Raw genomic sequence first — 11,241 nt, 5'->3', positions numbered from 1 at the left:
AGAAAAGAAAAGATAAGAAAAGAAAAGAAAAAGTATATTTGCTTCAGTACAAATGTGTGGGGGTTTTTTTTCCAAAAGTAAACCCACTCAGGAGTTTTCTTCATCTTATGAAAAAATTTTATGTACATTTACAGTAGATACCTTGCATCTCCTATCTCTGTGGATTTCTTATTGCCTGTGGCCCAGCTTGTGAAGGAACAAGCTGGAAACTGAATGCAGAGCAGTTGTTTAACTTAGTCTTATGAACATATAAATAGTTTAGAACAGGGGTCCCCAACCCCCGGTCCATGGACCAGTACCGGTCCGCGGCATGCCAGCAACTGATCCGCACAAACAAGCAAAATCCCATCTGCAGGATGCAGGCAGCACACAAAACCTCTGGTCTATGGAAAAACCTCTCTCCATAGAACCAGTCCCTGGTGCCCAAATGTTTGGGGATCTCTGGTTTACAATATGCCTTCCCAATAAAGAATGTTCCCACCAATTTCCATTCCATCCAGAGCTGTGCCTCCATCTGGTAACCAGATGCAGTTGGTGAGTTTCTACCTGCTCTGCAGCTTCTGTCACCCCAGAGCTTCTGTCAAGAAAATCAGAAGCAAATGACGTCTTTCTCCTTTGTATGGAGAGCCTTTGAAAAACTCCAGCACATCACTGAAGGAAGCAACTAATACGTGCCTTCCTACAGCAGTTTTTTCACTGACTTTAAGTTATAAGAGAAAGCTGGGTACAGGAGCCAGTGGAGCAACACAGCAACCTCAACTGGGATTTCAATGCAGTTCTGAAACATGCCACTCTACTAGCTGCCAACAACAGAGTTTCATTCTTCAGCATCACAGAATTGTAGAGTTGGAAGAGAGCAAAAGGAACATCTAGTCCAACTCTGAAATGTGCAGAAAAAGCAGTTAAATCATGCTTGTAGTGGCAGCTATCCAGCCTCGTCTTAAAAATATCCAGAAATGGAGATTCCACAACCTTTGTGGATAGACTGTTTAAGTACTGAGGAGGTATTACCAGCACTTCTTCTTTATATTTAAATAAAATTTAAGTAGCTGTAATTTGTAGTCATTACTATTGTTCCTTTGTTTCTGCAGCAATGACCATCTTCCATATGACACTCTTTTAGGTACCTGAGCACTGATATCTCCCTATGGTCTTCTTTTCTCCAGACGGAACATCCCTGGTTCCTCTCAACTGTCCTCAGAAGGCATCTATGTCCTCAAGTCCCTAAGTTATCTTTGTTGCTTCGTTCTGAACTGGTCAACATTCTTCCGGAAATGTAGTGCTTAGATTTGTGTATAACTCTCCAGATCTCATGGAGGGCAGAATAAACAGAAACAGAACAGAAACTTCATACACCTTTGGCATGCTTCTGATGCTTCCCAAAACTATGTTACCCCTTCTGGCAGCAATCTCCCACTGCTGATTCATGTGCAGATTGTTGTCAATGACCACACCTAAGGTCTTCTTCAACGTAGTGCTTCTGAGCTATATTGTGTATGTGCGTATGTGTCTGAAAGGAAGTGAAGCTGGGATTGCTATCTGTATTTAGGAAAAACAGGGGCAGCCAGGCAGAAATGCTTCTCGTCCCCACTTCCCCAAGACTTAGCATAGCTCATGTTTTTACATGGCAACATCAACTTGCAAAGGCTAGAAAGATGGAGTTAATGGTCCTGTTGTTACTTAAGCTGTGTCCCACAATAAAGCATTGTATGCAGAACTGGTATGCTGTGCCGTGTCCAGTCCTTCAAAAAAAAAAAAACAATCCTCACAATAACCTCCATTTATTTTTCACCCTAAAGATATCTTATAGTTTGTTCCATTGAAGGACATTCCTGTCAGCATCTTAAGCTCTTCTCATTTCATTACTTTCTTATGCTTCTGCATCCTTTTTAAAATGTCAAATATCTGCTGGTTTAAAACGGTTTAGAACAGGAGTAAGTAACCTTAGCTCTTTTATGACTTGTGTCCAATTCAATTCCCAGAATTCCTAAATCAGCATGACTGGTTCAGGAATTCTGGATATTGAAGTCCACAAGTCATAAAAGAGCCACGGTTGCCTATCCCTGGTTTAGAACAAGGCAGTTTTTATACAGTTCCTAACAGCAGTGTCAGCTGAAACAAACACTACTTAAAAATTTGGTGTGTGTGTAGGAATATAAACTCTGAATCAGTGCTATTATATGGAGACAAAAGGAAAAAGAGTGTTCTCTAAAAGGAAAAATGTAATCAAATCCCCAACCACACCAACTTCTGTACATTAATGATGGAATCTTCTGAGAATGAAAATGGATGGTAGTTCTCACTAACCACAACTGGGACCAGGGTTTCCACTGCTAAGCAAGATGGTTGCTAAGTTAGTTGTATCCAAGTTTATAACTTTTTACGCCACAGTTGTTAATTGAATCAAACAGTCATTAAGCAAATCCACTTTCCCCCATTGATTTTGCTTGTCCATGGAGATGCTGTGAGAATCATGGGAAGTCTGGTCATAAGTTACTTTTTTCAATGCCACTGGAACGTCAAACTAAATGATTTATTGTAAGCCCACGACCACCTGTACACAATCCCCACTCTGTCATATTCACTCGTAAACATTGACCAAGGTACACTTAGCCATTTTCCAAGCTGCTGCAAAGTGTTTGACATGTATGTAGCAAAATATAGAGCTATAAAGATATTTGGTTGAATATTTGCATTAGTAAATAGAAAAGTTTCTTTCAAATACTGTTGCGGAGAGCTCTCTGTAAAGTTATTATCTGTGACTTTTGTGATCCTTTTAAGAAGCAAACTGCATTATGTGTAATTGTAGCTGATGGGTGGGATGTGATGTCAATAATTCCAGCTGTCGATATATTTTTTTTCCCCTTAGGCTTGTCTATATTTGTTAACCGAAGCTTAAATAAGATAGTAACCACCCTGTGGCAATGATTAAGTTCATTTAAAACAAAACAAAAACCAGAAGATACCCATGGCTGATCCTTTGTGAAATTTCAACCTTGGTATAGGCATTCTGCTCAGGTCTCTTGTGATTTATCACAATGAATCAATAATGTCTTCTAGCAGAAATATTAGTTGATTCTCACTGAGGTTAGCTTCCAAGTTCAAAACCATTTTTCCTGTATTAAAATTCAGCCATCTTGGTCCAAACAGATCTAATGGTATTTACAAACCATTCTGCTTGCAAAATTTCAACTCTATCCTGCCAATTTACATATCCTAACCAGATTGCCTTCTTCACTGCCCTTAGCATCCAGATGTGTCATCTGCATTTGGACCAATAATCATTACCAGATTCTTGGATGTCATGGCAATAGCTTCTCCTGCCAGATAGGAAGATGGGAAGAGATCCATCTAAAATCCAAATGCAGATAATGTAGAAAGAGACACCAGAAGGGCAGATCATTTTTCCACCAAAGCTGTTCTAGTAATAGGATAGACATTTACTTAAAAGATTAATATTCACATCTGCAGATGATGAAGTTGTCATTATCACAAAAGTTCCTTGCCTGGGGCATCTTGTCTGTATGCCCCAGAGTAATTTTCCATTCCTCAGCTGTTAGGTGTTTTTCTTACCTTGCAGCCACACACTTTCTCTCCCAGCAGTCTGTTAATCACAACTTCATATGAATGGAGAACATTAAGCTAATTTCCTGCTCATCATAAAACTCTTTCTTGTTTAATAGCCTTTCATATATTTATATGCTATCAAGCCAATTATGCACTTTAATCAGATTGGTTATTTTATAGAGTTGTGTCTTTAAAAGCAAGAGGAGCACAGATCAACTCTCGGTCATTATGACAACACAATAAAATCTCCCTTGTAATGCTAACTTTTAAAGACAAGGACATTTTGTGAAGACATTTTTTGTTTGTTTGTTTTGGGGAAGGTTGAGTACCCTCTCTATACAGCTTATTTTGGCCAACCTATTTGTACTGAATCCAAATAATAGAAATGGTTGTTATGGCCTTTTACAAGAAGATTAAGTCAACCTTTTGTGACCTACAACCACTATTTACTAGTATGGTGAATTCAGTTTGTATATGTATTTGTTGTTCTGAAAAGCTACAGGGCACATAGTAATGATGCAGTGATATTAACAGGGGCAAGGACAATTATTTTAGCTCTTTCTGAACGTGGAGTTGTTATTAAAAAGTCTGTTAAAACTACCAGTTGTTCAACACTCTTGTTCAATTTTGATGGTAAAAGCTACAGAATAAAATGTAATCTTAGAGGATCTCTAAGAGGGGAGAGCAGGGACATCCATGGGAAGTTAAACGAAACATGGGGTTCTAGCGACACAATTGAAATTCCATCTCCATTTTACATGCAACACAATACAAGTAGGCCTCGACCTACGACCACAAGTGAGCCCAAAATTTCTGTTGCTAAGCGAGACATTTGTTATGTGAATTTTGCCCCATTTTACTGTATAACCTTTCTTGCCACAGTTGTTAAGTGAATCACTGCAGCTGTTAAGTTAGTAACGCAGTTTTTAAGTGAATCTGGTTTTCCCATTGACTTTGCTTGTCAGAAGGTCGCAAAAGATGATCACATGACCCCGGGACACTGCAAGTGTCATAAATACGAGTCAGTTGCCAAACATCTGAATTTTGTTCGCATGACCGTAGAGATGCTGCAATGGTTGCAAATATGAAAAACGGTCGTCACTTTTTTCAGTGCCGTTGTAACTTTGAACAGTCACTAAATGAACTGTTGTAAGTCGAGGACTACCTGTATGTGTAAAAAGGGGTGGAGCTTTAATTGCGCAACTGCAGCTGCCCTCTTCACTTTTTTGATGCTGCTCTGCCTGCAGAGAAGCCTGTGGAGGAATTTTGGGTGGGCCCAAGGAAATGCAAACTGAATAAATTAAATGTAGATGGCCTCACCTATTCAACCTTTACATATCATGCAACTATTAAAAATATAAAAAGCTTTATCAGAAGCAGGAAGCAAAACTATGAAGTGCAAGGCTTTTAGTATATCTAAAGACAGGTAGTCCTTCACTCATGACCACTGTTGGGGCCAGAATTTTCGTTACTAAGCAAGGCGCTTGTTAAGTAAGTTGGGACTCAATTTTACAACTGTTTTGGTTGACCAGCTGGGAAGGTTGCAAATGGTGATCAAATTACCTGGGACACCGCGGCCATCATTAAATACAGTCTGGTTGCCAAACACCCAAATTTGGGTCATGCGAAGAAGCAACCAATTGCTTGTAAGTGCAAAGGCAGATCGTAAGTCACTTTTTTTCAGCTCAGCTTTGAAAAGTTGTTAAATGAACGATTGTAAGTTAAAGATACCTGTATTCCAAAAAAGGGACATCCTGCCTTTTAAGTTGTCCGACCCACAGCTAAAATTTATTTCACTGAAGCATGACAGCAATGGAGCTCTAGGCCTGAATATGGTCTAACTTTCAGAAGAAGCAAAGGCCTCAGTAGCATGACCATCTTTGGGAAGGGAATAGATTGCATGTGAACAGGACAGTGGTTCTTCAGCACCACTGCTGGTTCCAAGCTCTGTAGAGATGGCTGGACAGAATTAGCCAAGCCATTTTTTGAAAGCCCTTTCAAAGCAGGGCCATTTTAGAACTCATTTTACCTGCTGAGCTATTTCTTGCAAGATTCAGTTTTCAGGTGCTGGCAAATTAATAATTCTGCATTAGAAAGTAGAAGAGGTAGAGAAAAGCACTGCAGAGGCTTTTCACACACACACCAGATTGAAATGTAAGATTATTTCTGAAGTTGTTCTCCATGAATAAGCAAAGGATCAGGACCAATATTCAATTATCCTAGTCACAGGTACCCTGAGAAGAAGGAGACAGATTCTGAGTTTCCTAGACTCACCGAATTTTTAAAAAGGATACAACGATCCACTCATAGTGGCTTCTCAGTCATTAGTTCTTTCAAGTACCAGACTGCAGACATTTCTAGGACATAACATCAATCATTTGAAACCATGTTTTTCAATTAAATTTAATAGATCCAAACAATATTTGAGGTTCCCTAAGCTGGAGACATATGAGTTCCCAAGAAGGGGAGACAAAATGTTTGAATAATATCATTTATGACCTGAGCCACCAAATACTTTTACTCTCTGGGCAGATTTGCTGCAATGCAGCTTTACGTTCCTTTTGTTCAGTGAAAACAAAGTTCTGATCATGAACCTTAGTCAGTGTGACCAATCTTTAGAGAGAGGAAGGCATAGTCCAAAATTACCTGGAGGGCTGCTTGTTTACATCTGCACTTGAAATGGTACTTGTTGTCTTCAGATGTCAAAGGAAATGTGTAGGTTTAGGTTTAAGGATTTTTCTTATGCTCACCAGAATAGACCCCCCTGTTATTTCGATGAAGATGTTCAGTCATCCAAGTAAAATTGTGTAGAGATTGAGTCATGGCAAAAGGACTTATTTTCCATTTTTTTAAACAGGTTCCCGTTATTGTTTTTAAAGAATAGCTCATTTTCTTCACCCATCATGAAATACAGAGATATCTGCAAGTTATATGTCTATGGAGATTCTCAGACATCCAGGTCATGGTTGTCCCAAAGGTGCTTTTTCAAGAGACAACTGGACTTTCTTGTTTTTCTCTGAAGACATTTTGCTTCTCATCGAAAAAGCTTCTTCAGCTCTGACTGGATGGTGGGGAATGGAAGGACTTATATTCCCTGCAGACAGCTGGTCATTTGCATTCAGTTAGAGAATCACTGAGGTCATTTGGAGGTTTACCTGGGTCCTCAGGGTCATTTGAGTAGTGCAAATGTGTGTGGAGTCTTCTTGGCTGCAGGGTGTTTTCAATGACTATCTAAAAGAAGACAAATGACCAGCTGTCTGCAAGGAATATAAATCTTTCCATTCCCCACCATCCAGAGCTGAAGAAGCATCATGGATGAGAAGTGAAATGTCTTCAGAGAAAAACAAGAAAGACCAGTTGCCTCCTGAAAAAGCACCTTTGGGACATCTGCAAGTTATGTTTTTTAAAAAAGGAGAAGGTGGTAGCAAAAGAGGTGCAATGACTGTCAAGCAAATGCTTTAATGGCATTTTTGACTATCCCCCCCCCCCCCATAGTCTGCAGATATCTCTGACTGAGAGATGTTTCTCTTACCCTTTAAGTAAATGGTAATAGCTATATTTACCTTCCTGCCTGTTTACTGTACTTACCTTATAGGAGTAAAACGGCTCTAAAAGAGAAAGATTTTTTAAAGCAGAAGTGTAAAGGATTTCTGGAATAAATATGTTGCAAATAAATATAAATATAAATACTTGCTTTTAAATGAAAATTCATTTACCTAGCCTTCACCAACTGGCAGAAACAAATAACGTTGACTTCTCAGGGCCATGAAACTGAACATGCCAGAGTAGCATCTATGGATCTTGCTCAACTTGGCAGTAGATAGAAGAGAGAGAAAAAGAGAGAGAGATGAATTATAGTTTCCTTCTATTCAACTGTGTTTGATTCTTGGAAACTGCCTGGACAAATCCTTGCAGTTTTCTTGGCAAGGTTTTTTACAAAAGTGGTTTGCCGTTGCTCTCTTTCCAGAACTGAGAAAAAGTGACTGGTCCAAGGTCACCTAGTTGGCTTTATGCCTAAAGAGGACTAGAACTCACAATCTCCCGGTTTCTAACCTGATGCCTTAACCACTGCACCAAATTGGCACTCAGGCTTATATTATGAAGTCCTAACACAACCACTCCAGTCTAGTTACAATTTCCTGGGAACGGAATTTCCAATACTTAGAGGGGGCAACAGATGAGAGAAACCATCTGACCCACTGAGTAAGCAATGCCTTCCCTCCTTTTGTTTTCAACTCAGGTACTGTATAAAAAACTGATGCAGTCATGCTTTCAGCTCCTGTATATAGTCCATTTATCAGAGTAAGCAGTTCATTAGTCCCAATTTGGAAGACAGAAGCTAGATGTACTTTTTAAAAAACAAATGTGGCAACCTGGTTCCAACCTGCTTCTACATTTGGGAGAGAAGAGAAGGTGCAACATGTCAAAATATGAAAGCCCAAAAACACCTACCACCATTTTTTTCCTTTAGATTATAATTTATCTTTCTTGGCTTTTGTTTGTCTCTCTTTCTCTGCTTTTTGTCCTGTATTAAAAATAAATTCAAGCCAACATTGATAGCAGTGAAATTACTGCCCATGATGGAACAGGGTATGATTCAGTAATTGAAATCCAATACAGAGCAAAAGCCAGCCATTTTAGTCTGGCATAGTATTGCAACATATCATATTCAATAACTGTGGCCAGCCAAGAAGGATTTCTATCTCTTCTCTTATCAAGGAAAAATTACTTTCAATATAGTATAATGCTGTCCTTCTTAAAGGCAAGCTAGCCTACATCCAAGTTTTATATTCCAGCTGGAAGAAATTTACTATAAGTTAGAATATTTTGAATGGATCCAAAACTTTCCCAATTTTGATTTAGCTGGTGTTTTTCTTTTTTTATAGGTGAGGAAGCTATGTGCTATTTCAATATGAGAAAACTACACATGAAGAGTCAAAGACATCCTGGTTGCATAATGTAACACTTGTAGAATTAAGAGAGATAGCTACAGGGCTTGCATCCATCTTCTTTCATAATTCCACATGTTGCCATACTATGTATAGACACCCATCATATTTTATAAAAGGACTTCTACCACCTTTGTGATATGAAATACATGCCTACACTGACCAGAAGTCTTTTAAAGAGACAACACTCCTGATTTTCAATCATTCATTTGCCAATAAAGAGGTGAAATGATTGAAAGCACAGGTTTTCTTCCTATTGATCTCAAGGAAATTTTAGAAAACCATAATCTGGCACTGAAGACAGAACTGAATGGAAACAAGTGCTTCTTTCGTAATTCACACTTTCACTATCTGGCATTTGAACTAGCTGGAGAAAACACACAGTAACAGCAACCAACATGAACATGATAGTTCTAGTTCGCACTAAGGCTGTAATGATAACCCACAATTAGAGAACATTCACATTTCTGCAAATACTGTATAGTGCAAGGTATTTTGAGAAAGCAGTTTGCAAACACTACGCTTCATATTGTTCTATTTGGCTCTAGCGACCTCTAGTGTCTGGTTGCAAATTCTTTCTCCTTAAATTACGGTACTGCAATCTTCTCCTGGCTCTCATACTATAAAGTGAGAATTATAATTTTTATAACATAAATATATATAAATGTATTAGAAAGGCTATTTGTGAACCATCTTTGATTGATTGCTTGATTGTCCAGTTGACTTCTAATTGTTACTTATTGCCAAAATTAGGTTAAGATACACAACTTGTCTAAAATTAGCTACACAAAGCTGGATTCACAGAAATGGCAAAAGAATTTTAAACAATATATGGGAAGTATTTGACTTGAACCTGCACTGCCCCTTTGTGAAGATCTGTACTAAATTATATTATCCTTTGAGAACATTATTTCCAAGGAATCATGAAATTTCAGTAAGAAAAGTGGAGGATAGGTTCTATTCTACACATCACTTTTTCATTGAATATATTCTGATGTTTTAAAAATATTGTTATCCATAAGTGCGTCTTAGCCCAGTGCTTTTCAAATTATCTGTGGTGAAGGACCTTTTTTTAATTTTAACCATAGTTTTGTGAAATCCTTTAAAAATTGGATTATTAAAAAAGGGTTTGGATGGTGAATTTTAATCATAAGTGTGGGAATCTTGGCATTTGGACGTATCTTCAATTTTTTCTGAAAGAACCACCTTCATCTTAATCAACAGTGGAAACAGGATCGCTGTGAACAGGTGGACATTCCTCCATATATTCTTTTTGGGGTAGTTTTGTGAGCCTCTCCCCAAAGAATATTGTGTAGTACACATATTGTCAATGAAACTGCTAATACAAGAAACAGCTATATAGAGTGAGATCACCTCAACTATTTCCTGACACGTTTTTTTCCACAACTGTGTATGTAGATTACAGCGCTATGCACATTTGAGCATAAGAACTATTGAGTGTGTATCAGTTATGAATAAATATATAAAATGCTTAATTCACACAATTGCTCTTTGTTGCCATAGACAATTTAGTATGTACTCAAAAGGGAGTTACGGAAGTCTGCAGATCAACTTCCACAAGCAATGAAAGCTCTCAAGAGATTGGTTTTTAAACTTTCTCATGTTTCTCAACCATCAATTCCCATAGCAGTGCAGTTATAGCGTGCCACTTTCCATACAACTTTAAGAAGTTTCTCCTGAACATCTCTTGCAGGCAAAAATCACTTTTTCATTGCCTTTTTTTACTCATTCCAAGCAATGAGCACCTTACCAAAGCCTTTAATTATAATTCACCCCCCCAAAAAAATGTTTCTATTGGCCACCTGAATGAACAGGAAAGGCAGTTTTTAATCATAGAGCTAGCTACGTTATAAGGTGCACGTGTCGTAATTGCATGGATGCAGAAAGTGATAGTACTGAAGCTTTATCATTGGGAGAAAAAAATACACTTCCACACATTTTCTTTCACTGAAATCCTTGACAGGATCAGAAAAAATAAAACATCAGTTTCATTTGCTCAACTTTATTCAACCAAAATTCAATGTGCTAGAAAGTACATATAATTTCCTATTGACAGGCTAACATGTTTTATGAAATCTTGAAGCTGAAAGAAAGGCAAGTGGGGAAAATAGAATTGCACCAGCAACCAGTTCCTCCCACAGCAGTAATCAGGTATAAAGAGTCATCAAATCAATGTCATGTGCCAATGTGATTGAAGGGGACAACCCATTAAGCTAATTACAACTGCAATCTTGTGCAGGTCTATTTTGAATTAACTCCCATTGTTTAAAACAGTGGTTCTCAATCTGTGGGTCGGGACCCCATTTGGGGTCGAACGACCATTTCACAGGGGTCGCCAAACAACGCAGTCCGCCATTTTTTTCCCCTTTTCCTTAGCTGTGCTACTCCCTTTTATTCTATTGGCTTTTGAAAGCCAATAGAATAGATTCTCTTGAATAGAGTCTAATTCTATTGGCTTTCAAAAGCCAATAGGAATTGTCCAGGCTGCCTCTGCCCTGCTGAGCCCGCCAAAAGTCCCATTCTGCAAACGATGCTGCACCAGTTGAATAGTCTTCGACTTACGACTGATTTAGTAGTCCTCAACTTACGACTAGTTGGGGTCGCGGCATTAAAAAGGTTGAGAACCACTGGTTTAAAATGAAACTTGCTTCTGAGTAAACATGCAGAGGATTGGGCTGTAAATAGCATAGAATCACAGCTACAT

This window comes from Crotalus tigris, unplaced genomic scaffold (assembly GCF_016545835.1).
Source record: "Crotalus tigris isolate CLP2741 ecotype Arizona unplaced genomic scaffold, ASM1654583v1 scf7180000018239.1010054, whole genome shotgun sequence".
In the NCBI taxonomy this organism is placed as follows: Eukaryota; Metazoa; Chordata; class Lepidosauria; order Squamata; family Viperidae; genus Crotalus; species Crotalus tigris.
Note: the sequence above shows the minus strand (reverse complement) of the source record.